General features: G+C 38.3%; 1 long non-coding RNA gene across 3 annotated transcripts in view; it reads left to right on the top strand.

The window, feature by feature from the left end:
- The first annotated feature begins 763 nt into the window (after positions 1-763).
- Positions 764-6592, top strand: part of LOC106902028 — a 28547-nt gene continuing 22718 nt past the window's right edge. For all 3 annotated transcript variants that reach the window (XR_001414420.1, XR_001414419.1, XR_001414418.1), the window contains exon 1: positions 764-931. This is a non-coding gene — a long non-coding RNA (uncharacterized LOC106902028). The remainder of the gene's footprint in view (positions 932-6592) is intronic.

Below are 6592 nucleotides of genomic sequence, written 5' to 3'. Positions count from 1 at the left end.
TATTTCAATACCAAAAATGACAATAGGCAAGCTCTGGTGGGAGCCAGGGTGAGGGGAGATTTCAGGAAAATTCTTGTGTGGCAGCTATATCTTTAAACCCAGTTTATTTTTTCAGCTTTTTCATTTTTACGTTCAAAGAGAGGAGTAGGACAGCGCGCAGTATCACAAATGCCTTGTGGGTCTTCTTGAAACAGAGTCATGGTGTGGTATAGCTAGAATCCCCAAGGGCACATTTGCAAATTATAAAACAAATTCCTGTCTGGGGTTATTGAATATTCCTAGGATTATCCATGATCCTGACAGAGTGGCTTGTGTATGTGATTTTGCAAAAGCTATTGTTCATCAGAATACAAGCATGGCTTAATGAGGTATTTGCAGCAGTAACATCATTTATATGTTCTGGTATAAACGGTTCAGTTCCTATACAACTTTGTATCTGGTAAATCACAGCACAAGTACAGAGGAAAGGACCCCTCAACAGCAAAATTTTTTAATTTTTAATTAATTGGCCCATCAATACTAACTAATGGTGATGGTGACTTGCTTTCACTGACTTGTCTTGTCAACAGTGTCTAGGCAGAACCTACCTCTCATGGTTTAACCCAAATTAAGAACTCAGAATTGAAACTTCCATGCTTGTGGGAGGTTCTTTACTCTGCCCTACTTACACAACAGAGTGCAATTTGATTGCCTAAACAGGGTAGTCAAACGTCACTTGAAAAGGCTTCCAGCTTGTGTTCCAAAAGCACCCAGGTCTCCCAGAGGTCCTGTTTCAGACCTGTCAGTCTCATGTAGACGTTTGGATACTGCAGCAGCAGATCTCTGTCCTCAGGCAATGAGATCAAGCCCAAAGCGTGACAAGATAATGACAAGAGACATTTTAACAACTGCACAAGTAAAGAGAGATCTGGGAAGATGGTGCGTGAAGCTGGTGAGAAAATTTTATCTTACAACTCTTCAAAACAAAAATGATTAATATAAGTTTAACTGACACTTTGAAATTTAGATTGGAATTAGTTTTGAACTTGTTCTCCAAAATTCACAGGGAAACCTGAAACTACATAGGCAGAAACTGAACACAAAAGTTGCACAAAATATTAGATATCTGTATGAGCATTCTCAATTCTTACAGATGATTTAGATAAGGAAAAAACAGTATATAAACCAATCAGTACAGTTTCATGTAAATCATTAACTGTTTATCGTGTATTCTTTTTACTCCCTTCCAATATTGAAATACGCTGTTGTTGTTGTTAGAATTAACTCAGTATATTTTTGTTATCTGTATAAACACTCAGTCTGTGTTTGACTTCAGCAGAGTTTCATAGTCTAATTAAATTTTGTCTCTCAGATTGGAATGTCTCTGTCAGTAATTCTTATCTAAAAGAGAAACACTAGCACTGGAAATAGCGCTCTCTGTTGCAGGCACGGCAATGAGCACTCGTATTAACCTTGCATTTTAACTCTTCCAAGCACTTCTTTTGTGATCTTGAAGTTGGACTTCCTGAGTAGACATTTTGAAACTAACTTCTCATTTTTGGTGCTTATCATAGCAATCCTGTTTTTCACATATGTGAATGACCCATCAGTGGTGTTAGCTCCAAACGCAGTCTGGGGACTTCAACATATTGCAGAGGGTGTCCAAAAATGTATGAAAAATTTTGAAAGTGTGGCTTTACTCAGCTGATACTGAGCTTTCTCTCTGTGGCCCATGGGTATAAATGTTCATAAAGTGTAAAGGATACTTTGCAATAGTCTGCATCTTGCTCTGATCTGTATCTGGCAACAGAAATGCTAAGGAATTTCTGCTGCAGGGATGACAGAGATTGGATATGATCTCAAAAAGTGTGAGTTGCCCAGAAACTTCGTTGTTCGGAGCACTGATCAATAATCACAGCCATCCTCACCCTACCAGTGCCAGGGCAGCTCTGTGGACTCAGAAGTGGTTAATGTGGGACCACAAGATGTTAATACCCCCAGTTCTGGGTTTCAAACCTGTGTAGCTAGATACAGGTGAGGGCTGGTCTTCTTATACTTCCCACAGAGGTTTTTCTAGGGTGGGGGCTTATTGTCCTCAAAACATACAGCTGTAGAGATTGCAGTTAGCTATTAATTAACTGCTCTAAATCTCGAGTCTCTCTTGCTGGAAGAAAAGAACTGACAGGAAGGGTTTGTGTATCCTCTCTGTAGAGGATACGGCCCCTTTATGGAAATTTTGTGCTGTCCTATGAAGTGAGACGCTTAGAGTTTATGCTGATCCCCATGTTTGGACAAGTTTGACTACAGATTTCTGCTTCACTAGGCATGAAGGATCAGTCAGCTATTAAACCAAGGGCTGTAATACCACTAGCTGTGGAGAGCTGCTTGATGACAGTGTTTTATAAAGCTTGGATAAGTACTGAGATGTTGCTATTCTTTCCAGCATGAAGAATCCAGACCTATACAAATTCAAGCATGTGTATGTACATTGTACTTCTGATGGTCACATGATAAAAGGAGCTGTAAAAGAAAATGAGATAAGGTGAGTTTGTTTGGATGTGCTGACAGCTCCGTGAAGGATATATTGAAATCTTGCATTTGAATTTCAATATGCAGTGGTAACAAAGGAAAGTGCATGAGGACTCTATGAAGATCTAATGTCTATTGACTACTATTTAGAAGTCAACCACAGGTTTCAACCTTTGTTTATTACATTTTTTTAATGTGCATTCAGTCTTTGCAGCATAGTCCTTTCAATGGCGACTGAGTACAATCAGCGCCTATTTCTCAAGGATTTGCATATTATGGTCTAGAAGTTTTAACTTTGTGAAATCCCTTTTCAAAATGTGAACAAACATTCCAGATGATGTGCAGGAAGAAGGGGAGTGTGATACAATTGCACCTAATATCACTTCAGCTTCTCCCTGTCCCACTACGTAAAAAAATCTGCTTCAGTTAAGCGTTAAGAAAATAAAATTGTCTTGGACAAGAAGAATAAAATCAACAGTAATTAATTGCTTCAATATTTCGCACAGTCATTCCCCCTCCATAGGAAATTAATTTCCATTCATACTACAGACAAGATACAGGAGATGGAAGGGGAGAAAATTAATTTGGCTGATGTCATTCTGTAGTTTAATCCTGGCATTAATATCCTTTGTATAGTGACTGGGAATGATATCTGGGTTCAAAAGTAATTCTGTGAAATTTGAGCTTTTACAGAATTGATACTGTTCTGGGAATGGAGATGTTGCAATCTTCCTACCATTTGCGGTAGCCAGTAAAAGTGAAGAATCAAATGAGCGCTAAAATTCCTGTCCCTCTCTTTGAAATACACAGCTGTCATCATCTCCCACTCCTGTTTTGTAATGATCAGATAGACTTGCCAAGTTAGTCACGTCTATGATTGTCTGTGTTTTGATGAACCTGTTCAAGCAGTTGCTCTCTCTTTGTTCTACCACAGAGTGAAACTTTTCTTTAGGCAAAGCTACAATACATTAGGTTGCTTGAGAACATCAAACAGGACAAATTAAATAAAAAGGTGCTTTATCTCCATAATTAGAATACCTATTATTAAGAATATTAAAAATCCAAAGACTTGCCTTTCAAATATAAAGCATAGAACCACAGTCAGAAAAAGTAAAGTGTCAGCAGTCACAAATTTAAGTATTTCAAAGCAATTCAGCTTTTGTTTTAAACTAGACTAGTTTCCCCAAACCCTGATATTTTAAAATTTCTTTCCAGGTCTGATGGCCTGCAAAGGAGAGTGGGACTGGGGGGACTGCCCTTAAAAAAAAAAAAAAAAAAGAAAAAAAAGAAAAGTTGCAATATGCCTGAAGGCAAAGAAGTAACCGGCTGTTCCTTTGTGCAGAACTTGAACTAGGTCCTACATTAGATAAAATTCTGGCCAGAGGGTTAGGGATAAATTTGTCTTACCATGTATAGAGCTGTCAGGTCTCCTGCCTTCAGACCAAGACTCACAATTAAATCCCATCTAGGGGGATTTAGACAGGGGAAAAGTTTCTGTATACACAGTGACACAGACAATCTGAAGTCTTCTTCCACTTGGAGAAAGAACCAGGAAAGAGATGGCTTTGGGTTCCTATTTGCATCCTACCCTAAAGAAGCTTCCTCAGGAAGTACATTCTCCTGCTGCTGAGTAGCACCTTGACACAGCTGGTGTGGTGCACCTGGAGCATGCTTCTTGCCTGGTTAACCATCACTGGGGTTTGCACACCAAGGCTGAAAGAAATCGTCTGCAGACACACCATGCTGGGGGAGCTCAACTCCCAGAGGAGGAACGTGGCTCCAGTTTTAGAATGGTAGGAATTTGTCTACAAATTTTAAATGTCCCACCACTCTGATTGCCACAAATTTCATACAGTGAATTTAAAGCAAACTGATTCAGCTTCCTTTTCCTGAATGTGGAGAGAGCCTAAACTCCTACCTGAGCTTGATTTCAATTCCATGTATTAAAAATGCCAGTGTTTGGAGGATAAATCTAAAGGGACTTCACTTGCATTTGCTGGAGAGGTTGGTATGTCTCAATCTGACATTCTGATTTAAAAAAATCATCTTTAGAGTCAGTGTGTCTATTCCTGTTTTCATTTTACGGAACATTATGAGGAATACTTGTTTAGTGAAAAGCATTCTCATTTGCATTATTGTATGTTGTTTGACCTTCCTCAAGAGCGCTGGGACACCTCCAAGCACACCACTCAGCTTTCAACACTGGCACTTCTGAGCCCATTCTTACACCCTGGTAAGATGATTAATGTACCTTGGAAAATCACCTAATGGTTTGATACGCTTTCTATGTGGCCTCTTCTAGGAGAAAAACAGGATAATGTGAGATGTAATTTATGGGTATGAGGTGGGGGAGCAGAGACAGAGAAGCTCATTCAGAAGTATTGACAGGATATCTGTAGTGCTTGAGAACCACAAAGCAGAATTTAAAAGCATTTGTGAGATAGAGTGATATTGGAAGAGATCCCAAATACATGGAGACACCTGGCTGATAAGGATGTTCCCTCTTTAGAGACTGGTGGAAGGAACATGAAGAGATTTATCTAGTCAAAATATTGACCTGAAACCTTGCCTTTTGTTAGAAGATGTGAAGTACTTGATATATATGACACCAAAATGTCCTAAATTGAGTTTGTTGGTTCTTCACAATTCTATCCTTTCTTGTCAGGCTAAAGATCTTACTTTCCCTGCAGAGCTCAGAAAGGCTGATAGTTCTCATAGAAACATAATGTCACAAAGGGGGGAAAAAAGGGAAAAAGAACACAATCTTCTTTTTCAATCGGTATATGCATGTCTGCCAAGCTTTTTGCCTCTCTTGGTTGCTGAGCACCTCCTGAGACCTTGCATTAAATATTTCGGAGCAAGGAAGCCACCGAGAAAGAACTGATATACCACAAAGTTTGGAGCTGTCATTCCTCCTTTTTGGATACTGGACTTCATTTGTAGTAGAAGGAGGAAAAGTTTTTAATTGGCCCAAACCCTGATTAACAGTGTGAGAGGATGGCTAGAAATCTGTTAATACAGTATGAGAGTGTTTATTTTCATTTCATTTTTATGCTGAGGTTCACGATCTCAATAGCATTCTTTATTGACATTTTTGAATTTTGGTGTCTCTAATTCTTTAAGTTTATAATGGTAACATTAAAACAACTGTTCAAAGTAATGCCATATTTCTGTGATTCATTTTTTAATATCAGGACATGACAGATACTGCTTATCCGCACACTCTGCATGCCCTTGATGTAACTTCAAAGTGCATCTTAAGTGCCACAGTACAGTATAAAATACTCCAACAAGCAATTTCAATCTCAAATCTCTCATGTGCTCAAAAAATTCCCCACTCTTGTCATTACAATTCCTGTCCCCATTTGCAAAAGCCTAAGAGACAAATGAACTTTTGCTAAGTGCCCTAAATCATCACTTTTTTGCCTGCAGGTGTTAATGATGGGTCATATTCTTTTCACACATGGAGTAGAGCATTATTTCTGGAATTCTTCTATTGATTTCAGCACTGGCAATATACAATGATTGTCACTGAAAATTTGTCACTAATCATAGAATTTACAACTCTCTCTCCATTGTTCCAAAAATAATATCTTGCAGTAGTGCTCATACCACTGTCAGTTTATCAAAGAACGACTTCCAATTGAAAAGCCACGAGATGTTATTAGCCTATATTGTACACAAAAGTTAAAAGTAATATGTCATCTGGAAGGCAGAATACATTAAATTCCAACAGTGTCGTCAAGAAGGGGTATGAAAATCCCCCAAACAAAATAGTGCAGTCAACGGGCTTATTCAGCCGATCTCTGAGTATCATCAGTGTCTTTTATTATTGCCATTATTATTATAGCACATTGGGTATTTTTTCTTCCATTTGACAAAAAAAATGTAATAATGAGTTTCTTTTTATTGGCTTGAGACTATCTAGGGGTGACACAGAGGATTTTTTATAATGAAAAACTACTAAGAGGCGCAGCCACTTTTGGCAAGTTTAAATTATGAAAGCAATTCTACCAAGCAAAATTCATGAGTCACAAACATGCTGCTACTGCAAAAAAAAAAAAAAAAAAACCCAAAAAAAAAA

This window comes from Calidris pugnax, unplaced genomic scaffold, assembly GCF_001431845.1.
Source record: "Calidris pugnax isolate Ruff unplaced genomic scaffold, ASM143184v1 scaffold41, whole genome shotgun sequence".
In the NCBI taxonomy this organism is placed as follows: Eukaryota; Metazoa; Chordata; class Aves; order Charadriiformes; family Scolopacidae; genus Calidris; species Calidris pugnax.
Note: the sequence above shows the minus strand (reverse complement) of the source record. Positions and strands in the feature narration are given on the sequence as shown.